This window comes from Montipora foliosa, chromosome 11 (genome assembly GCF_036669935.1).
Source record: "Montipora foliosa isolate CH-2021 chromosome 11, ASM3666993v2, whole genome shotgun sequence".
Classification (NCBI taxonomy): domain Eukaryota; kingdom Metazoa; phylum Cnidaria; class Anthozoa; order Scleractinia; family Acroporidae; genus Montipora; species Montipora foliosa.
In genome coordinates, this window is record NC_090879.1 from 9,600,660 (window position 1) to 9,615,659 (window position 15,000).

Sequence of the window (15,000 nt, forward strand, 5' to 3'; positions counted from 1 at the left end):
GCAACCAGTTAAGTTTTTAGATAAAGATAGTGTCTCTATGGAGACAATACCTAAAAATTAAATAATTTGATGTGATCAAGGCATTGAATGACCAAGCAATAAACAAACTGCAGTAATGTATGTTAGATTCACAAAGTTGGAATGAAAAAAAAAATTCCTCAACTAAAGGTTTCAATATGCATTTAAATTAATTTTCTATCAACAATTCAAGGGACTGACTTTTCACTGGTATTGATTTACGTTTCCATGATAAGTTTGAAAGTGAATCTGGCAACCACAGTGCCCTATGAAATGGGAAACAGCTTTAACAAACCCTTTAAACTAATATTTTACAAGGGAAACCATTGTTGATGCCCTGCAAAGAACAAAGAATAAATTAAAAGAAGAGTTGGTCTGGAGTTTATCCACAATGGACAGTTGGCTGCATTCACCAATGTAGAGAACAAACACATCAAGTTTCTTCTCAAGCAACCAGGTGATCAAGGAGCTATTCAATTTCCAAAGAACAATGGTAGTAAGTGTACCAGTACCTGGGTGAATTCGGGTACCTGGCCTGAAACTGAAACTTGTGGAGCCAAACAACTTGTTCAGCTTAGTACTTAAACTGGGTAGATAATTATGGCTACAATTATTGTCCATTCAACCAACAGTTTCTCCTAATTTTGTGTACCATTCACTTGTTGGTTCCTTAATAAAAAAAATCGCTAATTCAATTAAGGATTCAAGTCCTTTCAAATCATCAAATTTACTTTGCGCCACCAGGAACAAACGAAAAAATACAAGCACTGAAGAACAAACAAATTAACTGCTCAAGGATGCACGACTCCCTTTGAAACAGCAAAACAGGATCCTCGAGTCACTAAAATTTAAAGTGCTGCATGCTACGTGGATGTTTGTAGAAAGATCGCAAGTTGTAATCACTGAAAGAAAACTCCACTCCAGATCTGATAGACGATGGTCGTGCAAAACTTGCCAAGCACGTGGAACACCCAACAGGATTGTTTGACGTTTGGCACAGCAGATGAACGAAAAATTGTTCCCCTCGCTATTCACCTGAAGTTCGATCATGATGGACACACACAAACAAGAGCTGAAAGAACTTCAAAAGGTCAGACGACCAAATGTGATTGACCCAACACTCGTTAGAGCGGCTCAGTTATCGGACATCAAAGTGCTGAACAAACCAAGGGATTTCGTCGTAAAAATGTTCACTCAGCAACACAGGAAATTTACTTTTGGAATTATGTTGTTAAATTCACAAGGTGATTTAACAGGGCACCAGAATTGTTGCTTATGATTTTTCAAGGCTTGAGAATCATAACACTAATCACATGATGATTTATCCACACTTGGAAAATTGGCACTGGAATCAAATACGATTCACCTGAATCACATGGTATGATTCCAGTCGTGCGAAAAATCATTGGTGGAATCATAACCTCGGATTCGTTGCTTTCATGAAATTGTTCATGGAATCAATAATTACTGTGCATTTTAAAAATGGAATCATGTTTAAAGTATAAATTACTTGTGACAAAGTGATACATCAAGGAGAAAAAAGTGTGGTTTCCATGATCTTAGTTAAGAAAACGACTGGCAGTATGTGATGTGTCTGAGAGCATTCTTTTGTTAAGTCAGCTCTTGTCTGTTATTGATACTGTATTTGCATGTTGAATAATCTTGATTTATTAATTTGCTTGAAGACATCGCTGCATGTGTAGCGATTGAGTCCCGATTATTAAAACAGAGATTAACTAGATAAAACACCATGTCAAACACAACTCGTGGTTTTTATTTACGTCCAGACAATCACACTCATAATGCATTGCTCTCTGGGTAACATAGGTCTGCAATACACTACAGTATGCATGCATGGTTTTTCACTTTATGATAAGAGAGCCTTAACAATTATGGTGAATTGTATGAAACTTCACTGAAATGTACAATATTGCCAAGTGTGCACATAATGTTTTTGTTTCTTGGGTATGTAAGAGTGTGTTGTGGTGAGTATATAAGTGCGGGGCCTTTCGCAAAGTTGTATTATGAATTTTTCATAGCCCCACTCTTGATGTCAATGTTCTATTACTTCAGGTCCTATTGATTAGCATTTTGTCAAATATTAGAACTAGAGGGAAAATAACACTGTTTCCTTCAAGACGCCATTGCATATTAAGTGTATAGTGACCAGGCAGGGCTCTTTTCCTTTCGTAAGTTGTTGTGCTTTCAGATTATATTATGCAGAATCAAATGATTTGTTGTAACCTTTAATACATGTAACTATCATTGTTAGACACAACTGAAATAATTTGAGTTTCATTATCAAAGCACCACTCGGAAGTTACACGTAATTAAATCAAATCAACGTCAGTTTTCTGTGGTCTGCACTGTTATGAAGCATTTAGTGACATCTTGAAATATTCAAGATTCAAGTGGAACTACGAGCCAAAATTTTATGGCACTATTCTATGGTCTGTAAGAGTACAGACCACAGAAAACTTGCATCAACGATAATATTATTATTATAATAACATGGGAGAAAAGAATGCTAGTTTTGGTCTTTGTTTCATCCATCTGAACTCTCCATCGCTGGGCTATTTATTCTGGGAAATCTTCTCTTTCCACTCTTGAATGGTTTTCCAATAATATTTTCCTTATGTTCAAGAATCTTTGAATGGAGCCATTTTGTAAATACAATCAATCCAATTAGAAAAACGTTTCTGCCTGTTTTCTGAGATAAACTGAACATTGCTGTGGCCTTTCTGCACAACGGTTAGCTAGGCAATGATTAAGGAATAAAGCTTCAATCAGATAATTCTGTGTTGCACCTTTTGCCTTAAATTTTCTTTTTTCATATTTGTGCCCTTTGCTTCCCATTCATCTCACAACTGATTTCACCAATACAACTATGTAAGCATTATACACACTTTGGATTGGGACAGACAGCAACGATTTTTGTCTTGTTACATGTAAGTACCTTTGAGTCTGTAATTAATTCAAATTCACTTATTGTTTTTGGAAAAAACAAAATAAAGTGAATGATGAAGCACAAAAAGCTAAGTAGATAAGGTTTAACAATACTGCAGTAAACAAAGTGTTGGATAAATGTTATAATAACATTGAAGCCTTATGTGGAGAACAGTGAAATCCAGTGAATAAATTAGTCAGGTGATTTCTCCTCTTCATCCTTTTCGTTCTCCTGCCCATCACTCTCGTTATTCAAGTTGTTTTTGTCACTCATTAATGTCATCCTATCCCTGGATTGCCTTCCTCTGGTTCACTTTCCTTCTCATTTCTGGATTCTGTAGTCTTTTCCGATTGATCACTTTTACCCTCTGATATATCTAAAGAACCTGAAATGATGTGAATCAAATGAAATTTGTTTGTATAATTGCTGACTTTTATAGTTTTGATTCTTCTGTAGTGGTTTTCAGACATTTCAATTACATACATGTATAAATAAACTCAGATTGAAATTCACCTTTATATAATACCAGTAAATTAACCAATTTGGTTTTTTTAATAACCTCGTTCCCAGGAGCAGCAATTAAATACCTTTGAACAGCACCAGGGATGGAGATGGATCTCTAATTATAATATACTGTATAAGAACTGACAGTTGGGCAAGGTACCTTTCAAAGCAGTGATTCCTCCTTCACCTGTGTGTCAATTGATTGGTACCAACATCATGTCACGGTGTTTGTGTCATTATTAATTTTTGCCAGATCATTGCACATAAATGCTAAATAAAGAATACAAAATACTTCTACATCTACATGTGTATGTGAAGAGAATGACACAATCAAGACAAAGTTGCTTAATAATAAAAAACAGCATCTTTTGAATTTAGATCCTTTCTGTTGTGATATGATTTGTTACAAAATATCAACATTGTTTTTGTGAAATATTTTAATTAAATTAATTCATGATCCATTCAATTCCCCATTCCACAGTTCCGTTCCAGCCGTATTATCATATTTTCGTAACGTATGAACAGGAGCTCTAGAATTTTATCCGTCCCACGCAACATCCAAAGGTGAAGAGTACATGAGGTTAATATGATTTTGAATTAAATCAGCTCAGAGAAAAACTCCTTTTTTGGTTATGTGGATGCGCGAGATGTGACAGTGCAACATAAGTTAAGAGGGAACTGGAGCCGATAAACGCACGACAAGATCGAAGAACTCACCTCCGAAAACCGGTTTGTGTGAATCCGAAAATTTCACCTTGCTGAGATGCTGAACCTTGCTTGCTTGCTTTCTTTTCACCTTGCTGGCTGGTTACATCCTGGCCATCCTGAACGGATCAAAAGTTTGTGTTCTTCGTGAACGCAAACAACCGTGACAACTGGGGCAAATTAAGCTCTGCCGATGACCGGTGTCGGAGCTTTTAATACTTTCGGCCAGTTCTCCAAATATGTTAGTCGAGACGAAACCGTGTCAATTTTCGCATTATCGACACCCTATCACTATGAAAATCATCTCAAATTAATGACGTGCACAAGATCCACGACAGGAAAATCGCAAGCCAAAAATTGCGTGACAGTGTTGATTTGACACAATTTGCAGTATTATAAATGGCTGCACCGCCTTCTCTCTTGGTTTTTCAAGAATGATTTTTACGAATTTTTCGCTAACGGGAGTTTGAGTATGGACGTCGAAAATCCAGGGGAACTGTTTCAAGTCTTGTTGAATAATCCGGCATCAAGAATTGCCGCAGGTGAGCTGTTTTATCGAGCAAACAGTAAAGAAGAATCACGTAAGTAATTAAGCTAATTGATGTTCATTAATTTAGCTATGTTAAAGTGAGGATATGTCGTTTACTTGCAGAGCGGAGTGTACACTCTCTTTGACCACGTTTCTTGAGCTATATTTTTGTCATGGAGAGAAATCTATTGATCGGATTGAGTGAAGCAAGTGCATTTCGAAAATTTTAGAGGAATAGCTATTTTTTTGGTCATAGGAACGTTTGTGTTGAGGGTAATAAATGACTTTAAAATAATTATTATTTGAATTATTGCAACTGGGGTTACAAAGAAATGGTCACGTGAGTGAAAACGCTGTATAGATGAAAAATGATAGTGATGATGCACCCTTTTTATTATTTTGATGTAATTATGACTATTCCGGAGTTTGTAATTAATAGTGACCTTCAGATTGGAGTACAAGGATGACTCTGAGTATGAGTTCTCAGTTCTAAGCAAGTGCATATTGAAAATTTTTGTTCTTTAAACCTAATGCCCAAGCCTAGTACAGAAAACTAATACTTGCAGTCATTCTCATACTCCAATCTGAAGGACACAATTTATCATTATAAGTTTTCATCCCACTTCATTGTCAGTGCCTTGGTCTGATGCCGTGTATATTTTTTTGATCAGAGCTGAGTTATTTGATGGCAGATACAGGGATTTCAATAACTTTTGAAGTACTGGTGCCTGGACACTAGTCTAAGTAAGTGGTGGTCACTCATGTCATTTATAAGGGTTTGAGTAAACATCAAGGCAGAGTAGCCATCAGTGAGAGGCAAATTTGTGACAACACAGGTGCTGGTATGTCGGCAGTAACCAGCTCCTCTTATGAAACCACTGCAGACATCACACTATCTCGTGAATATTAAGGGCTGATTATTATATAGATACTGATGAAATACCAAGATTTCTCCTTTAACTAAAAAATCATGTCTTCACCGCATGCAGTGAATATATCATTTTTATCTTTCACATGTGAGAATATAGGAGTCGTCATGTTAACGAACACTATTAGCTGATAAAACACGAGCTTCCTCTTCATTGCAAGATACTTTTGTGCTTTAATGTAATTCTTCTCTACTACATTAATATTTTTATTGCAAAATTTTACATTTATCATTATTTGTTATTCGTAACTTTCATATCTCATTTCATGTTACACAACATGCGTGTCTTAGCGGTTGGTAAGCACTTTTTCATCATTTTGAAAATGAGTAAAACAAGATTTCGGCTATGTAATATCCTCTATACATATCCAATGGGGTAGATAGATAAAGTTATTGTGCATCTTATTTTCACAGGGAAACAATAATTGCAGGTAACAACTTTTTCTTGTTAATTTTGCTGCAGAGGAGGAGAAGGATGGAGAGTAACAGAGCAGGAGCTAACAAAGGAGAAAATCAATGTAATTAGGTCCGAGACACTGATGGTGGGCAGATATGAAATTTGGCAGGTGCCAGACTCATATGGTGAAGATGCAAAGAAAGATTTGGAGTTGAACAAAAGATAAATTAATGATACCTGCAAGTCTCGTAGTGCCCACCTTCACCGACAGGCTTTTTGACAGTTTGTTTTGTTGTGAAAATTTGAATCACTTATCGTAGCCTTCTAATTGGATGAATTTTCAGCTTCAGATGGGATTTTCATTTAAGAAAATTGTTCTGCAGTATGCAATGCCCGTTGGTTGAAGGTGGGCCTTTAAAGAGAAGCGCGCTGATTAGTTTAAAATTTCATGCAGCATTTTGTGATTATCCTAAAGAATTTTAATCATTTCAATGCCTTCAACATTTTGCAGGATGTAATAATTTGGAAATTGATCATACAATGTATGTGAGATAATAATATTATTATCTTTTTTTTATTGTTTACTTCTTGTCTCTATCAGCAACCATGCATTATGATTCCATAAACTAATCACCTGATTTTGATACATATGCCACATAAAAGTTTGACGATGGGAAATGTGAATACATTCCGTTTGGCAATCATGATAATTTCAGGATACATGTTTCTAAGAAATGAAAGCTTGAATCCAATAAGTATTAATGAACTAAAATTTGAAGAATTTGTTTGTTCCTTGCGCAAAAACTGCCGAACTATTGGATAGAAAATATTAACAATGTTAACTGGACTCTTCCTCTGTAATGGATTTCAGACAATCTTGTGCTGATTTATTTTAACTGATCTACAAATGCAGTCTGATAGTGAATTGTACACATCTGATGCAAATATTGACAAAAAAATACCCAGTTTACATGAACACATATTGCTGATGTTTAATGAGTCATAAACAATTACTTATTAAACATCAGCAATACATCTTTGTGTACATTGGATATTTTTTGTGGTACATTAGATGTTTTAATCATGAAAGGCAAACAAAAATGTTATGGAAATGTGAGAAGTCTGTCTCATACAAGTTATATAAGTATCCCGTGATATTAAAGAGTTACATGAGTAATATAAATAAAGGGCTACCATTTGTTTAGCAAAACTGTGTTGTTGTTTTTAATGATCTTGAATTATTGTTTCCTCAACACTTTTATAAGTCCAGATTCAATTATCTAAGAACATGTGGGTCTGCTAAAAGTTCCTTAGCACTGTGCAAGGATTACTTTTACGTGACAAGCGTAGCTCTGAACAAATAGAACTGAAAGAAAAAGCAAACTTTGAGTACAATTTGACAGGTTTTTTTTTTGCAAAAAGAAAATTAACAGCAGCTTCACTTTGTGGGCGATCTGAACCATTATTTTGCTGAATGGCACTGAAAGTACAATTTCCTTCACTGACATAATCAAAGTTATGATTCCACAAATGATTTCCTGTACATCGGAAAACAAGTAATATGATTTTTGCACAAAGAGTGATGGGTTATGATTCCTCAGATGATGCTAAGTAGCTTCAGGGCATCATAACAATGATTCCTTCAAATCAAAATTTTGGGTTATGATTCTACAAACGGTTCTTTCAAGCCTTAAAACATCAGGGTTATGATTCGTGTGCCTGACAGAATCATATGATGACATGATGAAGCCTGAGCAAATCGACAATATGATTCCAAAAGCACATAAAATGATCACAAGAATCATAACTGGTTATTCAATACCCTAATTTCCTGTGTTTCCTGTGCAACGTCTTCTTCTTCTACAGAATAAAGTTCAAAAAGCGATCCTGGTTGTTAATCACATGCTAGCCCATGTCATAAACTGGATAAAGTGGAATGGCAAATTGATTGTCAGAACAATGCGTCATTTCTGTCTCGCTGAGTTCAAAGAAGCAACGGTCAAGAGAGTCACAAGAGAAGGCGAGCGAATGTCCACCGATTGTAAACAATTGGCGTGACGTTGGATCACAAGGATAGCACAGTTTTTCCCGCTCGCTGAATTCTGATTGGTCAGTTTAAATTTCAGTAGCTTTCGCCGTATGCAAGGATGTGGGCAAAGAATTCAGCAATAGTATGGGCCAGGAGCTCAACAAGAGGAGCCTCTATCTCCTCTAATTCCTTGAGTCAACCCTTTCCCGAGTAAATTTATTTTTAGGAACAGGTTTTTCCCGCGAAAAGTATCATAATTCCCTAGCTCTGTTTTGATTGGCTTTTACAACAGTGGGCGTGCTGAATGTCCCAAGGGAGATTGGCTTTTACAACAGTGAGCGTGCTGAATCTCCCAAGGGAGGTGTTCTATAAATAAATCTACTCGGGAAAGGGTTGACTCCGAGGCCAAGTATGGGAGATAGAGGCTCCTCTTAATGAGCTCCTGTATGGGCTAACATCTCGGGGTGCCTTTAACAGCTATAGGGGGACACCGCTCCGATGTCTTTCTATGAGTAGAAATGACTTGGGTTCCAACTAATAAACTTCAATCTCCTCCGTTTCAGTAATTGGGGCTGTAAACATCTTTGTTTCGTTTTTTTTTTTCTGTTTTCAGTTCAGTTATTTTGTTTATAGCGGAGCTCCGCGCGCGCCAAAGGCGCGCGCGCGCGGAGCACCATAGTTAAGAAAATATCGTAACCCATCGATGTGAGAAACTTTGGTTTTATAGCCATGACGTCATGAATGTCCGTCCGCCCATTCATGTATGCCAATGTGACCAGTACACGTAACCATATCACGGGCTCAAGTTTAGAGCTCATCCAGTAGGCAATACTCCATTTGACACTAACTAGTTTACAGCGTACATCTTTGATATTGGACATCAATGTTATAGCAATAAAAGCAAGGTGACACACGCTAACACCAACCCGGTTTCACTGGCGAAAAATGTCTGATTGGTCGAGGCCTTGTCATGTGACTTCAATACCTCAATTTAAACATGGCTGCCATTCAGTGTTTATTAGATCTCCGACGACAGTAAAAAGACTTTTTTTCAGGCCGTAAAACGGACGAATGTTTGACTGCATAGTGCGTTTTTATGCCAGCGAGATTCTCTTTTGAGCCAACAGTGCTACGAGGGAAATTTCTTTAAAAATTTCAAGGCCAACGCGAGTCTCGGTTGCTGTGACAGTGTTCGAGAGGAAATTCGTTTGTGGAGCTTACCAGCTAATGGACTACCATCTTGATTTCAATTCATGCGTTTATCTTTCAAAAAGTGGAACAAAAAAGATACCACTAAATTTCCAAGTGGTTTCTCTTCCAACTAAATAGTTACACGATGTTTCCGCGGGGCCCCGCATCTAACAGAAAATGTTAAGATTTTCGCTTTTTTTTTTTCAAAATTAAGTTGTTAAAATTGTCATTCAAGTGTTCCATAGAGGAAAATTTATTAAGACCGAGGGGAAAATTTAGAAATGTATTTCAGTCCTTCAAAAAAAAAATTTTAAAGGGAATTTAGCAGTAATAATAACCATGTCATAGCACCTCATATTGGGTTATATTGGGTACACTAGAAAGGAAACCTTTTAGTTGCAATTATATATTGTTATTGTTCCAAGCAAAATGCAAATTGTTTGCTTCCCTCCAAATTATAGAAATAAACACAGATTAGGTTAACTCTGAATAGCCAAAACAACAACATTCTAAGTTGAGAATTTGATTCAGAAATCCAGCTTACTAGCAGGGAGAATTTTACTGTAACAAAATATTACTTAACTGCTAATAAGGCACTTTCACCACATTGACAACAAAAATACTTAATCAGGAATTGATTTTATCTTCTAGCAATAAAACAGCAGGAGGATATAAAATTAGGTATCTTCAAAGTTTAGAAAACTTGTTGAGGGTGATTCAGTGCCACCCTGCAAAACATTTCACAAATTTCATGCTGGCCTACTAAGTACTTCCAGGACAACAAATTATTATTTAACCTCTCTTTGCGGACTCTGGTTGCAACACAACTGCTTCAATAATTTTAATCCCCTTGCATTAGATTTAACTTTAAAAAAAACCATAACTTTGTATAATTTTCTGTAATAATTGTTCAAAGACATTGAGCAAAAGCATACAAAGCTACATTTGAAAGGTGCATAATCCCATGTTGCAGTTTTCTGGATAAGACTTCACAGAAATAACTCCTGTTACCTTTCCATATGTAAAGAGGTCCCATTATTTATGAGTCAATTAGTCAATGAGACACACAGTCAATATTATATATTAGAGATAATTTATTGATTAAGCCTAAGCCCTTGTTTCAGTGATCAGGCCTAAGCAGGGTTAGGTTAAATTTTAGCTTTCATTTTATGGGTTAGGGTAACTGCACTAACTCATTGACTCATGACTCATTGACTCATAAATCATATGTAAAAATACAATGTATTTCAACATTAGATGCAATGAATTTTTAGCAATTGCTGTAAATAATAGCAATCATTCCTACCATTTCAAAGGATGAATAAATTAAAGTTGAATGCAGTAAGTGTCAGAAATTAAAAAAAGGGGTCCAATTTATTTAAGCTGTAATCAATTTCCATCCTTGGTTTAGTCCCTGGATGGTGTTAAACAATGGGTGTGAAGTGAACAAACTACCCCAAGGGGGATTCCCTTGCAAAAATGACAGGGGTTCTTGCTGTTCCTTTTTGGAGAAAATTTTGTGGTTTTGTACTGCTTATGATACTGAGACCAAACAGCTGGCAGAGTTGCTGCAGTCATTTAAGGCTATCAATCTGAAAAATGAATGGAACTGTAGAACAATTTGGTAAGAGAGCAAATAACTTTTACTTATGAATTATAAAATGCCAGTCATTTGTCAATTTAGAACTGGTTCCTCTAAGGGGTCAGATTTCTTTAGCCTACATCCACAAAACAAGATTCTGTTACCTTTAAGGACCCCTCCTGAGCAAACTGCATCCTCATGTTTGGATTCTCATTGATTTAATGACTTTAATGATATTATGCAAATCTGTTCTTCAATAATACTCAAATACCATAAAAGTATTTTTAACCTAACTTTTGCAAAGTTTTCTCCTTGAGCCACCAGCTTCAACTTTGATACTTTGTTCAAAAAGCCAATGCAGTTGTATAGCAATGGTGGAGGTAATGATTAAACACTTTGTTTTCGTTCAAATGAAGAAAAAGTCAAAGTAATGATGAAATTTAATTAATTAACCCTTTCACCCCTAAACCGGCCATACTTGGTATTTTACTCTGTCTAAAGCCAGAGTATTTTGCTCTGTCTAACACCAGACGATTTTACTCGTCAATGGGGAACCCCATGGAGTCAACAGTCTTACAGTACTTCTCAATATAAAGAAAATGAATTCTGTGGACTTGAACATTCCCAAATAGAAATGCCATATATTCCAAATATGGTTGCATGAACTCTTCAAGATTTACCTGCTTCAGGAACTTCAAATCAATGAATATTTTGAATATTTTTCCTGAACTCCTGCAAACTTTGTGCACTTTTTAATGGTTTGCCCTTCAAAAAAGTAACATTCAGAAATAATGCAAATACAACTGAGGCTGTTTTGCATTATCTACAAGACAAGACAACAATATCCTTTATTCAAACACAATCAATATTAAAGCAATAACACATGCTTGTGGGGTCATGTGCTAACTATAATAAAGATACACTACAGGACATAAAAGCTTAAAACTAACTACAGTATGTGACAGACATAGGATATCTACACGTAAGAAATAAGAAAAATAAATCAATTGCTATCCAAAAGATCATATTGCAAATACACCAAAAGGTAATGGTTGATTGACAAGTTCCTTGTGCAAAATGGTAGAGCATGTTTGAAGTCCAGCAGGACCAAGATGAGAAGTTATGATAAAAACTCTAAACATATTTTTTACCAAAATTATTTTACTACCATCAAACCCAATGAGACCTTATGCATGAGACACTGTTTCTAGCTGCAGCTCCAAATCACATAATATATTAATAAATTTTGCCATCTAAGAAAAAACCAAACATGCGGGGTGTAACCAAAAAAAGTCCAAGGCAATAAAGCTTCCTTTCAGCCTTTTCAGGAACAACTATCCACTGTCAACCATACTTGACTCAAAACAGAATTTCCTTGATCCAACAACACATGACAGTCCCCTAAAACCAAAATTACATCATTAATGCTTCCGGAAAACAATAGTCTAAAAAAAAAAAAGAAATTCAAAAACAGTCACGAACCTGAATCTATAGATATCTATATACATCTGTACCTACAATTCTGTTCTTCCAAACATTATTTTAACTAACATGGATTTTGATTTTGATTTTAAACTCGAATCAATTGCAAATCCGACCATCACTTGGAAACTACTTGAACGCAAGGATCGTTGAGTTGTGACTGCTAAAAAGTATAATAACTTAGACCTTCACCAGAAAAGGGTAAATGACCTTAAAAGCAGCTATTTAAAATATTTGATACTAGCTAGGGTTACGTTCCCAATGACACAATCACATTCAAAATCAAATTCACATCTGATCGAATCATTGATCATTAATGTAGAGGTGCCGATCGTAAGGTGTAACGCAGAAAAAAATAACCTTCACGTTGGACAATATTGCCATTTCCTTGCCACCTGGTACAAGCCAATTGACACATGAACGGAAACCTTGGGAATCCTCCTTTCTGCACATTACAGTAACTTTTTGTACCCGGTGGCAACAAACTTTCCACATTAAAAATTGCGTAAAAAACTCACCTGTTTCGCAGCTCTTATCCCACGAAATAAAATTTTCCAGGAGCAAACTTTCCGAGGATGCTGGTTGGATTGAACTTTCAAACGTTTTACACAACAAGTACGTTCTCTAAGAATACATTCCACTTGAAACTGGCGTTAAAACTAGCCTTGATCGCTCTAAAAAGAACGGAAACCAACAAGCTACCGATACTCAAACCGCAGCCATTTTTCTGTTCATTTTCACGAGAGCCAATGATAGTCCCGGAAACGCATCACGTGACATATCGCGCGACTCATGCGCAGACATTTTTCGCCAGTGAAATCCCCGGTGTGGTCAACACATCACGCATGAGCACAACCATTTCACCCGGTCAATTAGCAGCCATGGACAGCTGTTTTGGCCTTTTGGGCCTCGTTAGCATGGCGTAGCTAACATACCAGGCGGGTGTGTTTAGCACCCCTTTAAGCGGCAGCCTCACATGCCAAACATGTGGTAGGCTGGGTTGGGAACAGCAAAACTGTTCAAAAGGCCCAAAAGGCCGAAACAGCTGTCCATGGCGACAGAGCTGAAAAACGACTGCGCAAGTCACTGATCCGCGGCACGAAACGCAGGCTCAAGGGCGCGCTCATACGCGCTCATTCAAAAAGACTATTTGTTCGCCGGAAAATGACAGCCGTTGATTAAATCAAAAAAATAAGGTCGCTGTTTGAAAGATAAGGATTTTGTCACAATTTTTGACGAGTTTTGATGTTTTTCCAAAAATTGAAGTGGTGTACAAATTGTGTAAAAATTGTTTTCGCGCGGTAAATGCACCTTTCGTGTGACTATACGGTGAATGGAGGTAACGAGCGCTGCAATGCTTACTTTTTTGACAGTGTTGGCTTTTGTCGCAAGTTTCTCGAACGGTTTTTGCAAGTTGTTGGTTTTCTGGGAGGACCAAAAATTCCCTTAAACCCTGTTTTGGCGATGTTCGGCCGGTGGAATTGGTGAGAGCTTCGAACTTATCGGTGGAGACTAGTTCGTCGAGTGGTTGCGATATAGGACAATGCCTCTTTGTCTGTGTCGGTAAAGAAACATTGAAAAAGCTTATGACGTTCCAGATACTCTCTATAATACTCTAAACAATAAAGGAAGACAACTGGTGAATTATAGACCGGGTGGTGAATGGTGACACGCTTACAAAAGATATTTTGGCAAGCATGCTCAAAGCGATATTAAAATGGAGTATGCAAAGATGCAAGAACTCAGGCAAATTGAGCTCCACGTTTCTCCAAATTTTAATACGAATTTATAATTATCATGAAAGCAAAATACATCTTTCGCTCTTTACACAGCATTTTTTGTTAAATTTATAGAAGAGCGATGAAAGCGAGCCCCAACAGAAACTGAGATAAATCGGTGAAAAGATTATACACTGCATGATACACAGAGAGCAGGCAAAAAAGTGCTTCATCCTGGAAAGCCCACTTACTGACATTAAACAGCTCAGAGAAAATTAATTTGCCCCTTGATTTGCTTGCCTTTTAAAATAAAAATTCATCAGATCCTAACCTGATCAAGAGACGTCATTAATGTTATTTTTCTTTCAGAAAGTAAATCCTTTTTTCCATATTTAACAATTGACAAGAAACTACAAAAATTAGACAAGGATCAGTTCAGACAACACAGTGCATATTGCAAAACTGATCTAAACTTGAGACATTTCACACATGCATGCTACATTGTACTTGATGGGTTTGAACAAAATCTTTAGAGCATAGACAACTAGGAAACATCCCTGAAAGGGGCATTCCACAAAATTAATATTTTCAGCTGTATAGCAAGAAGTTCACTCTAGCATTATCTGCCGACTGGCCTCGGTGGTATTATCCTAAAAAGATGATTGTATATTAAGTAGCTGGAATCCAGTCATCAGTATAATACACATATGCAAGGGCTATTCCATGTGGGTCCCAATGCTCAAGAAGATGTTTGTTTTTAATTTTAATTTTTTCTGACAACTTGCCATTGAATGTGTTTGAAGGTGTTCTGGGTTTCGACGTCACTACATGTATCTGAAGCATTACTGGGTTGGCAACTCATCAGATCAAAAGCATTCGCAAAGTTTGCGTGCAGGTGCAAACAACATGCATTTGTGATGTTTTTGCGTGAATATGTTGTCCCCATTTTTTTTTATAAGAACAACATTTA

At 36.6% G+C, this 15,000-nt stretch overlaps 2 protein-coding genes and 2 long non-coding RNA genes across 9 annotated transcripts in view; 1 reads left to right on the forward strand and 3 right to left on the reverse strand.

Annotated features, from left to right (window-relative positions):
* Positions 1-4,324, reverse strand: part of LOC137975585 (BRCA1-associated protein-like) — a 125,507-nt gene extending 121,183 nt beyond the window's left edge. For 5 of the 6 annotated variants that reach the window (XR_011117602.1, XM_068822701.1, XM_068822704.1 and 2 more), the window contains exons 1-2: positions 4,187-4,324; positions 1-3,350 (exon numbers count right to left, since the gene is read on the reverse strand). The exon at positions 1-3,350 is cut by the window's left edge and continues 2,058 nt beyond it. The gene's annotated coding sequence lies outside the window, so the exon portion shown is untranslated. The remainder of the gene's footprint in view (positions 3,351-4,186) is intronic. The other variant, XM_068822700.1, reaches the window with a different exon arrangement.
* A 251-nt stretch (positions 4,325-4,575) lies between these two features.
* LOC137975589 (uncharacterized) lies at positions 4,576-7,238 on the forward strand. The gene is made up of 3 exons (XR_011117603.1): positions 4,576-4,716; positions 5,375-5,447; positions 6,095-7,238. It is a non-coding gene; the product is annotated as an uncharacterized lncRNA (long non-coding RNA).
* A 4,423-nt stretch (positions 7,239-11,661) lies between these two features.
* Positions 11,662-13,041, reverse strand: LOC137975745 (uncharacterized). The gene is made up of 2 exons (XR_011117617.1): positions 12,831-13,041; positions 11,662-12,231 (listed from the first exon to the last, which is right to left on the reverse strand). It is a non-coding gene; the product is annotated as an uncharacterized lncRNA (long non-coding RNA).
* A 1,039-nt stretch (positions 13,042-14,080) lies between these two features.
* The window catches only part of LOC137976055 (uncharacterized), a 4,966-nt gene continuing 4,046 nt past the window's right edge, over positions 14,081-15,000 (reverse strand). The window contains exon 2 of the mRNA XM_068823319.1: positions 14,081-15,000. This exon is cut by the window's right edge and continues 326 nt beyond it. The gene's annotated coding sequence lies outside the window, so the exon portion shown is untranslated.